Here is a 13964-nt window from a genome sequence, read left to right as displayed (position 1 = left end):
GGCACACCAGCATGAGCAAGCTGCACCATCTCTGAGAACCAGTGAGCTGCAGAAGGTGTTGTGTCCTCTGAGAGCTCCTCCTGAGGTTGGAGAGCTCTGCTTCACTCCAATACAAGCTTGTATGTGTGTGGCACAATCTACCCTGGAATAAACAGAAACAGGCAAACAACATGCATTCCAACTGAGGGCTGCACTGACAATTGCCAGGGTCCCTGTGACCACACAGGTGCCCAATCCACTGAAGTCAACAAGAGTTTGGTCACTGAAATCAATGGGAGCAGGATTTACCCACTAATCTGCATGTCAATTTACATATGTTTTACAATATAAAGTAATTGCACATGGCCCTCGTAGAGCCAAGGTACTCACATCTTCATTGAGAGAGGACACCGCCAGCAAGAAAAAGCAGCCCTTAATCTGGCACGTCCTCACGTGGCGCTACATCCAAGAGGAAGCCACATGACTCCAGGGGCTGAATTTTTGGCACTTCTGATTGAACGAAAACTACAACCTGCCCTGCCCTATGGGTTTTATTGTTTCAGCATTACCATGGGGCACCCACTGATCCACCCCTCCCTGTTTAGGAGGATGATCTCACCCTGTAATTAAAGTACAGGATGGAACATCAAGAGATCTAGGTCCTGTCCTATACTTTGCCACTGACTTCTTGTGTGACCTGACTCAAGATACTTCCCCAGCTCCCTGGACTGGAAGAGTGAGAGACAGGCCAGACTCCCCGCAATGATTTCCTAATTCATAATGCCAGCAGCCAATCCCCCATCTCAAAGCCACAACTCAGGGGAGGAGAGACAATTGCACCAGGCTGAGATGGGCTTACCCTTGACCACTCCCTGGTCCCAGAACCCAGAGCCAAAACCCCATCACGCCTGCTATGGGAAAACAGCCTTCTCCTGCTGCTTAAGTCCTGCTGCAGTGTTGCTGGTTTAAGGTTCAAAAGCCTGTTAATGATTTGTGATGGGTCAGGGAGTTGTTACATTTGTACATAACAGAACTTGGTTTTGCTTTTTTTCTTTAAAAATAAAGACTACAAAATGATACTCAAAACCACCACATTAAAACATCATTTAGGTTGAAACAAACTATCCCTCTAAAGTTAGGAAATGCTGTATTTACAGTTGCAGGTGCACCCTTAATTCTGCCGCCTTCTGTACACCCATTTTCATATAGTATTTAGGTATGTGATCACATTGTATTTTTTTTCTACAGAGTCCCTACATCAGTCAGTGCACAGGCTGGACGCAGAAGGCCCAGGCCACCATAAATCTGGCAGTTCCCAATTTTTGAGTGCTTGATTTTACAACCTAAATAACATTCTTCTAATGTAATTATTACATGTGTATGGATGTGCCCACACTCCCAATATAAATCCTTGGCACCCCGATGTATGCACAGCCTTTCCATAGTCTCAGTTAATTTAGGCTGGCCATGGTTTCCACAATTCTTTACAGCCCTCTATGAAGTGTCCAAAGGAGCACAGAAGAAACCATTTACTTCAAATGTAGCTCATTTCCCTCTGTATCTAGATTCAAATTTTCACTACACTTAAAAGTCTTAGTTCACTGGCTCAGACCTTTATCTCCCTCACCCAATTACTTCCATTTCCACATGATTTCAGTTACCCCTTTGAGCTTGTCCTTCCTCCACATCCTATAGTCCATCATTACTTAATTCCCATTGACTTGAACATTAGTACATACCAAATTGGTTTGTCTCATACTACTTCCTCTTCATTCTTCTATTTTTATTTTTGTATATTTTGACTTCCTTCCTCCCATTTATTTTCCTCCTACGTAAACTATGATTTTTATTGATGCTGAACACAGTCCTCAGGCCAAAAATTATAGTAAGCCTAAAACCCAAGAGGCTGCATTGCTTTAATTTTTAACACTTTCATTTCAGAAGTAAAAGGCTAAATTGAAAAATGTTGCTAAATTTCCTTTTCTATATTTCTGAAAGCTACTGAAGAAGCTGCACATACAATAATATTTAATAGGAATTCCCCTCCAGCTGAATTCAGGCCCCACGGCATCTCATTACCATGTCTTGGAATAGCATCCTTATTGTCACTTGCTTAATTATGCTAAGGAAGCGTTGAATTGTGTGGCTGTTGGGATCAGAAGATGATTAAATTCAGTTAGCAAGATTTTGGATAGCTCATTATGATCCTCATTTAGCGCGTCTAATGTAGGGTTTTTTTAAAAAAAAATTGTTTACTGATTTGGGACAAGCTAGATCAATTTTGCAAACAGTTCCCTAACAGTTTATAGAACTTTCTGCCAAGCAAGAACAATACTGAAAAGATTAAAAGTTATTTTACATGCTAGTGTACCAGCTAGATTTTTGAACCACCATCACCCCTTGCAGAAAACAAAGGTGAAACTCCTAGAAATGTACATATAGTTTCTGACAGATTTGGGGTGAATTCTCTGCATTAACACTTGCTGAACATAACTTTGTGCAGTCATGATTGTAAATGACAGCTTGCTACTAAGTAACTCTCCAAACAATTTTCAACTGTTTCTTGAGAGTTTGTCATTTCACGTGGGCAGTTTCAGTGCTGTGTTTTGGAGGCTCTGTGCAGTCTCCATCTCGGATGAATGAAATTCATTCTGTGCAGGAGACCAGCACTAGGTCTATGCACTACCCGAATCCAACCCAGAAGACCTCAAAATAAGATTTAAGTGATGTGCAGATGCTAACCGTCTGTGCAGGTGGTTAATTTCACCCTATGCGATCAGATCACAGAGACTGCTGTGTTAAAATTGACACATGAGAATTTACCAGCACATGTGTACAGCATTCAACTTATATTGACAACATCATAGTGGCACAGTCAGACAAACTCTCCTGGGAAAGTTTACATGGCAGTCACAAAGAAGACATGCTGTTCACACTTTTTGATCTGGCAAGAAACTCTCCTACAAAGGAAATACAGCATCATACAAAGGTAATGAATATCCGGTGAATATTTGGGGGGGGGGGCAGAGACATGAAAAATGTCTACTCTAATTGACTTTATGGTTATATTCTCATCTCAGTGCAGAAAAAGTGATGGAAATAGATCCCTACCACACAATGAGATAGGAGTAACATCACCAAAGTCTCAGTAAGAATTTTCACTGAAAACAATGATTCCGAATGGCAGGAATAAGCAACATTTATCCCAAGAGTTCTACTCAAAGAACCCAGAATGCCTCTTTTTTTCTCTCCACAAACCTCCTGAGCTGCTTTTTTATGATCTACCATGGCAGCCAACAGCTGACTCTGCCACCTCTGTGTGCTGCAGAGATTTACTCAGGAACCAAAGGGCCTACCCAACATTGGCACAATGGTGTAAGAATCCCACCACTTTCCAAACATGAAATCAGCAATCCTTACCACACCCCAATGAGACAGGTAGTTAAAATATTGTCCTCCGCATTTTACAAATGGAGAAAACTGACACATAGAGAGAGAGGTTAAGTGATTTGCTAAAGGTCACACAGAAAATAATCAGCAAGGCCATAAGCAGAAAATAGGAGCTTCTGACTTCCCATCCAGTGTTCATTCCTTCAGGCCACACTGACTCTTTAACAAGAGAATCTGTATCTACATTTTTGACCTAAATAAAATATCTTTGCTGTTATTATTTGTATTGTGGTAGTGTTTAGGAGCCCCAGTTATGGAGCAGGGCCCAACTGTGTAAGGTGCTGTACAAATACAGAAGTTAGTCCCTGCTCCAAAGATCTTACATGCTCAGTTATAGGAATCTTGGCTAGGAAGGCCCTGCCTCCTTCTCTCATTGAAGTCAGTGGAAGTACTCCCATTTACTTTACTGGGACCAAGGATTGGGCTTTAAATACCTAACTGGAAATATATTCCACTGTAGTTGTTTTTAACTTTCAAGTTCTACCCTAATATTCACTTAAACAAAGTCACTCTCAACCTTCCAAAGGCAAATGATATCTTTCTTTACCTTCTTATTCTTTTCATGCAACTTCCTTTTCCTGAGGGGATCTATGAAATTGCACATTCTTTCATCCATATAAGAAACGAGATACTGGACTAGATCTTTAGCGGACTGGTGTGCCCCTACAAAAGCCAATGGGCCTATGCTAATTGACAGCAGATCAGAAGCTTCCCCCCCACACACACCTCTTTTTTCTCCCTCTCTTTTTTTTTAATAAGGCTTGTGATTATAACGCAAAGATTTTCCCTAAATGTTATTTCAGGACATTCTAAAGGTATCCTCAGATATTCTGAAAGCTCTTGAGTCCGATTATATTTAGCATCTGTTTCTTTATGTAGACTTCCAAACTTCTGGGGATGTTTGCAAATTCTAAATACGCATCTCCTACATTTTTTTAAAGTTTATTCATACAAAAAGGAAATGTCACTGAAAAAACTAAAAGCCTCTAGACCACCACCAAACCAAGATTTGTGGCTCTCCAGAGTGCAGTTTTTCAGTGTCTCTGTTCAAGCCGGTCCTGGAGATTGATTTTTAAGGTTGATGGTATTGATCTTACTCACAGCCCTCTACTCATTTATCATGATTCTTTAATCGATAGTCTAGCTACTTAAGATACTGGCACTTTGGGTCCTTATATATCTAGGTGACATTTTCATAGTGCCTATCTCCTCAGAGGTAGTATTTTAGGTCACCTATTCATTTCTCCATGGTGTGTAACCAATAGGGAGAAATTGGTATAACTCCTCTGAGTATATCTTTTGTATTGTTGGCTTTAGTATGTTCCCTATTAGGTGATGAGACCACAGTTTTGACTTATTAGGTGGCTTAATCATCAAACACTTGTCCCATGAGATGATGGGCCAGTTCCACAGCTAGTCTACTGGTATAGCTTCAGCAAAGCTATGCTGATTTCCACCAGCTGAGATCTAGCCTCCATTGTCTCGGTTACCATTTCATTTGGTCAACTCCGCCTTATAGGAGATTTTAACATCACAAAAGGGACTTTGAAGTCTACGCAACAGTGATCCCAAGTATGGCAGCCATCTACCTTCTCTCTCCTTACCCTTTTCTTCCTAAATAGCGAGAATAATCTTAAAAGGTTCCTCTTGAGATCTCAGCGAGGCCAGAATTCTCCCAAGTGAATCAACTTGCCTGGAGCATTCAGTATCTACACACACTTTAGAATAAATGTTCTCTGTTCCTCAGAACAAACTCTCTATCCAAATACTTTCAGGCAACAAGATGATTGCTAACCCACAGCTACGCATTTAAACAGGAACTCCTGGTTCAATTATTCACGTTAAACTCTTGGTTTAATAATCGCCTATTTTTTCTTTACCCTTCATTCCAGGAAGAGAAATGCTTGTGTAAGGGACAACAGGGGGTTCAAAAAGGATGTTGCATCCCAATGCAAATGTGAAATTAAGTTAGGCAGAGGCACAAGTATGTTAAGGTGTCATCCCCCACACAGAACAGCTGACTTTCCCATGTATTTGTGCACTTGGTCTCCCAAAAGTGCAGGGTACAAAAGCTACAAGGTGGGAGCTAAGTAGTAATTGCCTTGAGTGTGACCCTTAGTGTGTAAATGAGTTGATTAGCTATGCAGTCCCCCTCTGTGACCTTACTGCTGCTATTTGACAGCAGCACCTTGGTGGCCATGTAGAGACACTTCCGACTGAATCAGCTTCACTTGTACACCCTGTTCTGCTCAGCACCTTTTGTCTTGCACTTCTATGTGCAATACTCCACACCCACACTCTTCAGGTGAGAAACCCCTGGTGAGAATGCTCCACCTTCAGAATGGGTGAGTCTAGTTTTTCTAGTGTTTAAGTCTTACCTGGCTGGTTTTCCTTTAAGAAATCCTAAATCGTGACAAAAAACGCTCGGACAAAACATTTAGAATTGTGCGTGGTTTCTTGTCACTACACTGAAGTACAGATAGAAGGAAATGAGAAGAATAAACAGTAAAATAGAACATTTGCTAAAAATGACTGAATCTAAGACTTATGCTTTGTGGGTTCAAAACTTTACATGAAGAACTGAAGAGGCCAAAATAGGCCATGATCTGTGAAAATAGTTTATTTTAAGTGTTTGCTAGGGTTCATGTGTGTTTGCTACAGCAAATTCCCAAGAAATATTTTCCCCGGGACGCATTAAAAACAGTGAATGGAAGCAATGATGTAAAATGCGCTAGAATGCCAAACATTAGTGTTAGGAGAAAGCACAGACACAAGCAAATAGGTTCAAAATGTGCAGCAAGGGAGGAGGGTCTGGGAAAAGAAGGCAAAAGGGGGTCTGGAAGAAAGAGTGAGAGACCTAGAGGCAACGAAGGCAGACATGAGAGCAGAGGTACAAGCAAAAAGGTGATCCAAGAGCAGAGATATTGAGCACTATGGCCAGCTCCTTAGCTGATATAAATCAATGAATTTTCAGCTGGGTGCTAAGTCAATGAAACTATACGCACTTACACTAGCTGAGAATCTACCCCCGTAGGAATAGGCTCCATGTTTTTAAAAAAAAAAAAGCTAAATTTTCTTGTCATTACAGTGCAGGATATAAAGACAATAAAAAGAATTTTAAAAGCCCACAAGCTTAAGCGATGATGAGTGCACTTGAACACATCACGAACCCACTCAAACTTTGCTTGATTCAAAATGTAATCACAGCGTTTAATGCTTTGCATGGCAATGAAGGGCTCAGATCAACTATCTTGAAACACTAATATCTACCAAATTCATCAAAGTGAGCCAGCACTATTGAAAACCTTTGGGTGAGCAGCAGCATTAGCTGTGGGCGAGAAGGCTTTCTCGCCCGTCGCATAAGATGTGAAGGGTAGTTCAGAATCCCGTTGCTGTAACTGAGAGCAGAATCTGCCCCTACATGAAATGTAAAGAGCCCTTTATTGTCAACAGTGTCCCTCTACCTCCCCTGGTACTGTGTTAGCAGTTCTCTCCAAGTGATCTCATGTACAGCCCTGTCAGCAATGCTCAGCCCAAAGGCCAGCAAGGAATAGGACAGACTCCCCCAGAGCCAGGATCCCCAACCTTCCAAGCCTCACAACCCTACAAAGCTGCAGATTCCCCCCGCCCCTACTCCCCCGGATTGTGAGCTAGAGTCTCACCAATTGAAATCAACACAATTGCATGTCTTGCATAAGTGAGTTTGGGCTATGGGCTGGTGCTCTAGTTTACAATGGATTGTTGCTAAGTAAAATACCCCTGAAGTTTACTTTCAGTTGCTTAACATGCTTTTTAGAATAATTATAATTTACAGGGTGGAGGAGGTGAATAACCCTTCTGATAAAGTGTAATGCAAATATACCTGGTAACACAGGCAATATTCTGCCATCCTTGCTCACACTGAGCAGTGCCTTACTCTATTCACATCTTTCCATTCATATCAGTAGGTCTCCTTGAAGAATAAGGTACAACTCAACATGAGTAAAAGCAGCAGAATCTTGCCTCCCCTGTTTTCCTTCTTTACCTTCACAGAAAAGTCATCTCAAGAGAGTACAGTGACTCAGTAGAAGTACAATCTACGTGGCTCAATACTGTACATACCTCACATCTCATCCTTTGTGGCCCCTCTGAATTTCCTCCAAAACCCTCCAAGACATCTGCGTTATAACTCTGACTTGTTTAACAAAGTTTTGGTATTTAGATTAGACCCATGCTATTCCAGGTAATCCAATAGACATCCCAAAGTGACAGACACAAAACAATGAATTTTCTTGCTTTCTTTGTTGTTTTCTCTTTAGATTCAAGAATAATTAAATGCTTTGATTTGAAGTCAATGGAGCTATGCCAATTTACACCAGCTGAGGATCCGACCCATTAAGCTTATATTATTTTATAAAATTCCTACTATATTTCAACTGTCTGAGATCTACTCAGTAATATACTGCTATAAGGGTAAGCATCGAAAAATAATTTTTCCTGACAAATTCTATATATTTTATACATGTGTTCCTGTAAGGTTCCAAAACTCCATTTTACACTCTTTATAACTGATGTAAATCTTTTAATAAATGTCCCAGTCTGTTTTCATTGCTGTTGACAAAAATGGAGGATTTTTTTTAAAGGAAAGACTCTATATATCTCAGGCAGAGGCAAATCCTTCTGCTTGTATATTCAGCATATCCCTGCTCATGCCCTCAAAGCCAGTGGGATCACTCAGGATTTACCACAGTGCCATTACAGCAGAATTTGGCTCAGAATTTCCATCTTCTCACAATCCCCAAACCAATAATCCAACACAAACCACAAAACCCATTTCTCTTGCCTTTGCCCTTCTGCAGACAAGTTATGGGCTGCACTTCATCTGCAGATGAGAACTCTGATGATTTATAGGGATGTGTACCAAGCTGTATTGGGTAGAGTTTAGGCAAGCATGAAGTGGTAAATTAAACAAATTCCTAGGAAAACACTCTGAAAGAGCAAATCTAGGATAAAGACCTGGAATGTTATAAAATCTTGAATGAGTTTTATTAGGTCACCATTTTTGCCATATTCTCTCAGTACAGCATCAAAATGCTCATACAGCAGGACGCTGTCACTTAGTTTCCCTGCCACTGCAGGTTCCTCCTTATATCTCACTCTACCTCATGGTTAAACATATGGGGCCCAATTTTCCTCTCGCATAGTTGTAACACATCTCCACTACTCAATGGAGCTATACCAACAGAAAATGGGTTTTATTAAGGGGACACACTGGCACATCGGGCCACATTCATCCTTGTGCAACTCCATGCAGTTTAATAGAGTTGCATAGGAGAGAAATGAAGTCCACTGTCTTAGAAAGATGAGCAAATAAATCTGTTCCTCACTCTACCCTTAAGCATAAAATTGTCCTAAAGCTCATTGCAATTCTCTTGGTGACATCCATTCCTGTGCACCCAGCCAGCACAGGAAGACACACCACTCAAGTCCCACTTCAGCCCTCCAAATAAGTGGTACTTGGGCCTTGCATTTTACCATGTCTACTTACCCCAGCTCTTAGCTTCCTGAAACCAATGTAAAGAATATAGCCACTCCCTGACATGTTGAGAAGTATCCTCTTTAAGGTCTGCTGTAGCATATCTCTCAGAGGCAACATAAGTAATATACTGCTAGAGTGGCTTTCATAACTGCATTGTCATGCAGCACATACCACACACATGGTCAAGAAAGGTTTCAGAGTAGCAGCCGTGTTAGTCTGTATTCGCAAAAAGAAAAGGAGTACTTGTGGCACCTTAGAGACTAACAAATTTATTAGAGCATAAGCTTTCGTGAGCTACAGCTCACTTCATCGGATGCATTTGGTGGAAAAAACAGAGGGGAGATTGATATACACACACAGAGAACATGAAACAATGGGTTTATCATACACACAGTAAGAAGAGTGATCACTTAAGATAAGCCATCACCAGCAGCAGGGTGGGGGAAAGGAGGAAAACCTTTCATGGTGACAAGCAAGGTAGGCTATTTCCAGCAGTTAACAAGAATATCTGAGGAACAGTAGGGGTGGGGTGGGGGGGAGAAATACCATGGGGAAATAGTTTTACTTTGTGTAATGACTCATCCATTCCCAGTCTCTATTCAAGCCTAAGTTAATTGTATCCAGTTTGCAAATTAATTCCAATTCAGCAGTCTCTCGTTGGAGTCTGTTTCTGAAGCTTTTTTGTTGAAGGATAGCCACTCTTAGGTCTGTAATCGAGTGACCAGAGAGATTGAAGTGTTCTCCAACTGGTTTTTGAATGTTATATTCTTGACGTCTGATTTGTGTCCATTCATTCTTGTACGTAGAGACTGTCCAGTTTGGCCAATGTACATGGCAGAGCGGCATTGCTGGCACATGATGGCATATATCACATTGGTAGATGCGCAGGTGAACGAGCCTCTGATAGTGTGGCTGATGTGATTAGGCCCTATGATGGTATCCCCTGAATAGATATGTGGACAGAGTTGGCAACGGGCTTTGTTGCAAGGATAGGTTCCTGGGTTAGTGGTTCTGTTGTGTGGTGTGTGGTTGCTGGTGAGTATTTGCTTCAGATTGGGGGGCTGTCTGTAAGCAAGGACTGGTCTGTCTCCCAAAATCTGTGAGAGTGATGGATCGTCCTTCAGGATAGGTTGTAGATCCTTGATGATGCGTTGGAGAGGTTTTAGTTGCGGGCTGATGGTGATGGCTAGTGGCGTTCTGTTATTTTCTTTGTTGGGCCTGTCCTGTAGTAGGTGACTTCTGGGTACTCTTCTGGCTCTGTCAATCTGTTTCTTCACTTCAGCAGGTGGGTATTGTAGTTGTAAGAATGCTTGATAGAGATCTTGTAGGTGTTTGTCTCTGTCTGAGGGGTTGGAGCAAATGCGGTTATATCATAGAGCTTGGCTGTAGACAATGGATCATGTGGTATGATCTGGATGAAAGCTGGAGGCATGTAGGTAGGAATAGCGGTCAGTAGGTTTCCGATATAGGGTGGTGTTTATGTGACCATCGCTTATTAGCACCATAGTGTCCAGGAAGTGGATCTCTTATGTGGACTGGTCCAGGCTGAGGTTGATGGTGAGATGGAAATTGTTGAAATCATGGTGGAATTCCTCAAGGGCTTCTTTTCCATGGGTCCAGATGATGAAGATGTCATCAATGTAGCGCAAGTAGAGTAGGGGCATTAGGGGACGAGAGCTGAGGAAGCGTTGTTCTAAGTCAGCCATAAAAATGTTGGCATACTGTGGGGCCATGCGGGTACCCATCGCAGTGCCGCTGATTTGAAGGTATACATTGTCCCCAAATGTGAAATAGTTATGGGTGAGGACAAAGTCACAAAGTTCAGCCACCAGGTTAGCTGTGACATTATCGGGGATACTGTTCCTGATGGCTCGTAGTCCATCTTTGTGTGGAATGTTGGTGTAGAGGCTTCTACATCCATAGTGGCTAGGATGGTGTTTTTAGGAAGATCACCAATGGACTGTAGTTTCCTCAGGAAGTCAGTGGTGTCTCGAAGATAGCTGGGAGTGCTGGTAACGTAGGGCCTGAGGAGGGAGTCTACATAGCCAGACAATCCTGCTGTCAGGGTGCCAACCACTAACCCAGGAACCTATCCTTGCAACAAAGCCCGTTGCCAACTCTGTCCACATATCTATTCAGGGGATACCATCATAGGGCCTAATCACATCAGCCACACTATCAGAGGCTCGTTCACCTGCGCATCTACCAATGTGATATATGCCATCATGTGCCAGCAATGCCCCTCTGCCATGTACATTGGCCAAACTAGACAGTCTCTACGTAAAGAATGAATGGACACAAATCAGACGTCAAGAATTATAACATTCAAAAACCAGTTGGAGAACACTTCAATCTCTCTGGTCACTCGATTACAGACCTAAGAGTGGCTATCCTTCAACAAAAAAGCTTCAAAACAGACTCCAACGAGAGACTGCTGAATTGGAATTACTTTGCAAACTGGATACAATTAACTTAGGCTTGAATAGAGACTGGGAATGGATGAGTCATTACACAAAGTAAAACTATTTCCCCATGTTATTTCTCCCCCCCACCTCACCCCCCACTGTTCCTCAGATATTCTTGTTAACTGCTGGAATTAGCCTACCTTGCTTGTCACCATGAAAGGTTTTCCTCCTTTCCCCCCCCCACTGCTGGTGATGGCTTATCTTAAGTGATCACTCTCCTTACAGTGTGTATGATAAACCCATTGTTTCAAGTTCTCTGTGTGTGTATATCAATCTCCCCTCTGTTTTTTCCACCAAATGCATCTGATGAAGTGAGCTGTAGCTCACGAAAGCTTATGCTCTAATAAATTTGTTAGTCTCTAAGGTGCCACAAGTACTCCTTATGGTCAAGAAAGACTTCATTTACACCACACACACACACCACACACACACACACACACACACACACATCAATCGGCGACGTTGAAACTTGGCCAAATCCTTAGTCACCAAACTCTGTCTCCTTTTGGCATCACAGCATTCAAAGGGCACATGGCTGATAGGAAGGGGAAAGACTATTAAATAAGGACGTAGTAGCGTTTACAAACATTAAAATGTGCACTAGGTATTTTGGGAAGAATGACATTTGTCCAAGAGCCACATTGAAGTGCAATGAATAGTTTTAAAATATTAAATCAAGGCCTTAATTACTGTCTCTCTCATCTCATACAGTCGCACTTCACTTTGAGGCAGTTGATGATTAAATAATAATACTGTAAGGCAAATGGTAACACTTGGCAGTTTTATAGTCCCTTTTATCTAATTAGTTTGGGGTTAGCTGGTTAGCATTGGGTATGGCGCTTTGAAGATTTCAAGTGCTGTACAAGTGCTGAGTACCATTATTACCCGAGGGATCTCAAAGCGCTTTTTTACAGTGTAAGCCTCAGAACACCCCTTTTATATGGGTAAGCTGAGGCAAACATTTTTAAGCGTGCATCTCCATTCCACAAAAACACTTGTCCATGTGGAGTTGAACTGATCTGAGTAGTCCCATTGGCTAGTCATGCAAGTAAAAAGGACACTTGTAAACATTTGCAGGACCAAGAGTTGGGAGCCTATGGTTAGACACCTAAATCCAGAATTATTGTAGACATCTACATGAATGGACTGAAATGGGAACTGTTGGTGCACAGCACCTCTGAAAATCATCTCATTCTTTAAGAGACTAAATGTGGATTTTGGTGCTTGTGCGTTAAAAAGTTACTTCTGCAATTACTTGGCCAAAGTCTTAAAGAGAGCAACTGGGAGTGAAATTCAAATGTTCTGTGTTTTTAAGCCCAAAAGCTTACATGGTAAGGCCAGGCATAGATATCATGAACCTTGATTCAGTCCATTAGACAATACTTCCTCCCCAAACATGCCCCTAGAAAGTCCAATTTTCCTCTTTTGTTTCTTTCCTATAGATAGTAAAGATACACAGGCAGTCTAGGGATCAGCAGTTCTCACTGAAGCAAAGAAAGGAAACTTTAGCTCTTTCATTATGCAAACATAAATCCACAAGAAGAAGCTACAGCATCTTCATTCTGTTTATAATTAATATTGTACCTCAAGCAGTCACCTGTGGAAAAGAGAGGTATGAAAGGATTTCAACTTACTTTGATATTTAAGGTATTTAATGTCCTTTAAACATAAAGTTTAAACAGGAGGAAATTCATAATCTGCAAGAATGTTCTTAGTTCAACAAAGTCTTTGAGTTGACAGCTAATAATTAATTAACAATGAACGGTGTCTTTCAGCCTGGCATGATGATTGGCACTATCATCTTCTGAAAATGAGAGATTTTAAGGTGGCAGACTACCGTCAGGGAAACATTAAAGCTTCACAATTCCCACTCCTTTCAGCTAAACGCTTGACGTGACAGGTTAGATCACTTGAAAAAGAAGAGGAGGTGAAGAGAACAGCAGCAACATCTGCTGGTAAAAGCGTTGCCTCCCAACACAATCAGTCATTTCACAACAAAAGAAAGACAGATGTTAGGTTTAATGGACAGGATTCTCCTCTCCCCTGGTAGATCTGTCAGGTGAGGGATTCCCTGGGTCTGTAGAGGGGCTCCAAGTCCTATCCATACATCTCTGCACAGAGACCACCCCTCCCAGGGAACTGAGTTAATTCTGGGTGTTTGCCTGGCACTCCCCTGCCCCAGCCAGTCAAGTTTGTGCACAGTAGTGGGGGATGGAGAAAGGAAAGAAGCTCTCTCGCCAGTTCCTCACAGCCACCACCATATAAACACACCTGTCCCCAGGTAGCAGACACATCCCTTGGCTTGCCTACCCTCAGTGTCGCTGGATCAGTCAAGTGGTAGGCCTCCTATTTGGTCTTTGGGAACATCGGGGTGCTCCTGCCTCATTGCTCTGTTCTCCCCTCTGCCCAGGTTCAGGCTCGGGTGCCTCCTCCCTGCCCGGTTCTTCCCCTACCCCAGGGCCAGCCTCTGATGTCTCCTCCCTGAATGCCCCGGCCTCTACACCCTGCTCTTCCCCTGCCTTGGGGCCAGGACCAGGGCCGGGTGCTTCTGG

General features: G+C 42.2%; 1 long non-coding RNA gene across 1 annotated transcript; it reads left to right on the top strand.

The window, feature by feature from the left end:
* Positions 1 to 2821: 2821 nt before the first annotated feature.
* LOC122455717 lies at positions 2822 to 13335 on the top strand. Its single transcript, XR_006274147.1, has 3 exons — positions 2822 to 2968; positions 7728 to 7881; positions 12855 to 13335. It is a non-coding gene; the product is annotated as an uncharacterized LOC122455717 (long non-coding RNA).
* Positions 13336 to 13964: the final 629 nt, after the last annotated feature.

The sequence above is a fragment of the Dermochelys coriacea genome, chromosome 9 (genome assembly GCF_009764565.3).
Source record: "Dermochelys coriacea isolate rDerCor1 chromosome 9, rDerCor1.pri.v4, whole genome shotgun sequence".
Classification (NCBI taxonomy): Eukaryota; Metazoa; Chordata; order Testudines; family Dermochelyidae; genus Dermochelys; species Dermochelys coriacea.
The sequence above is the reverse complement of the archived record's forward strand: the minus strand, read 5'-3'. Positions and strand labels throughout refer to the sequence as shown.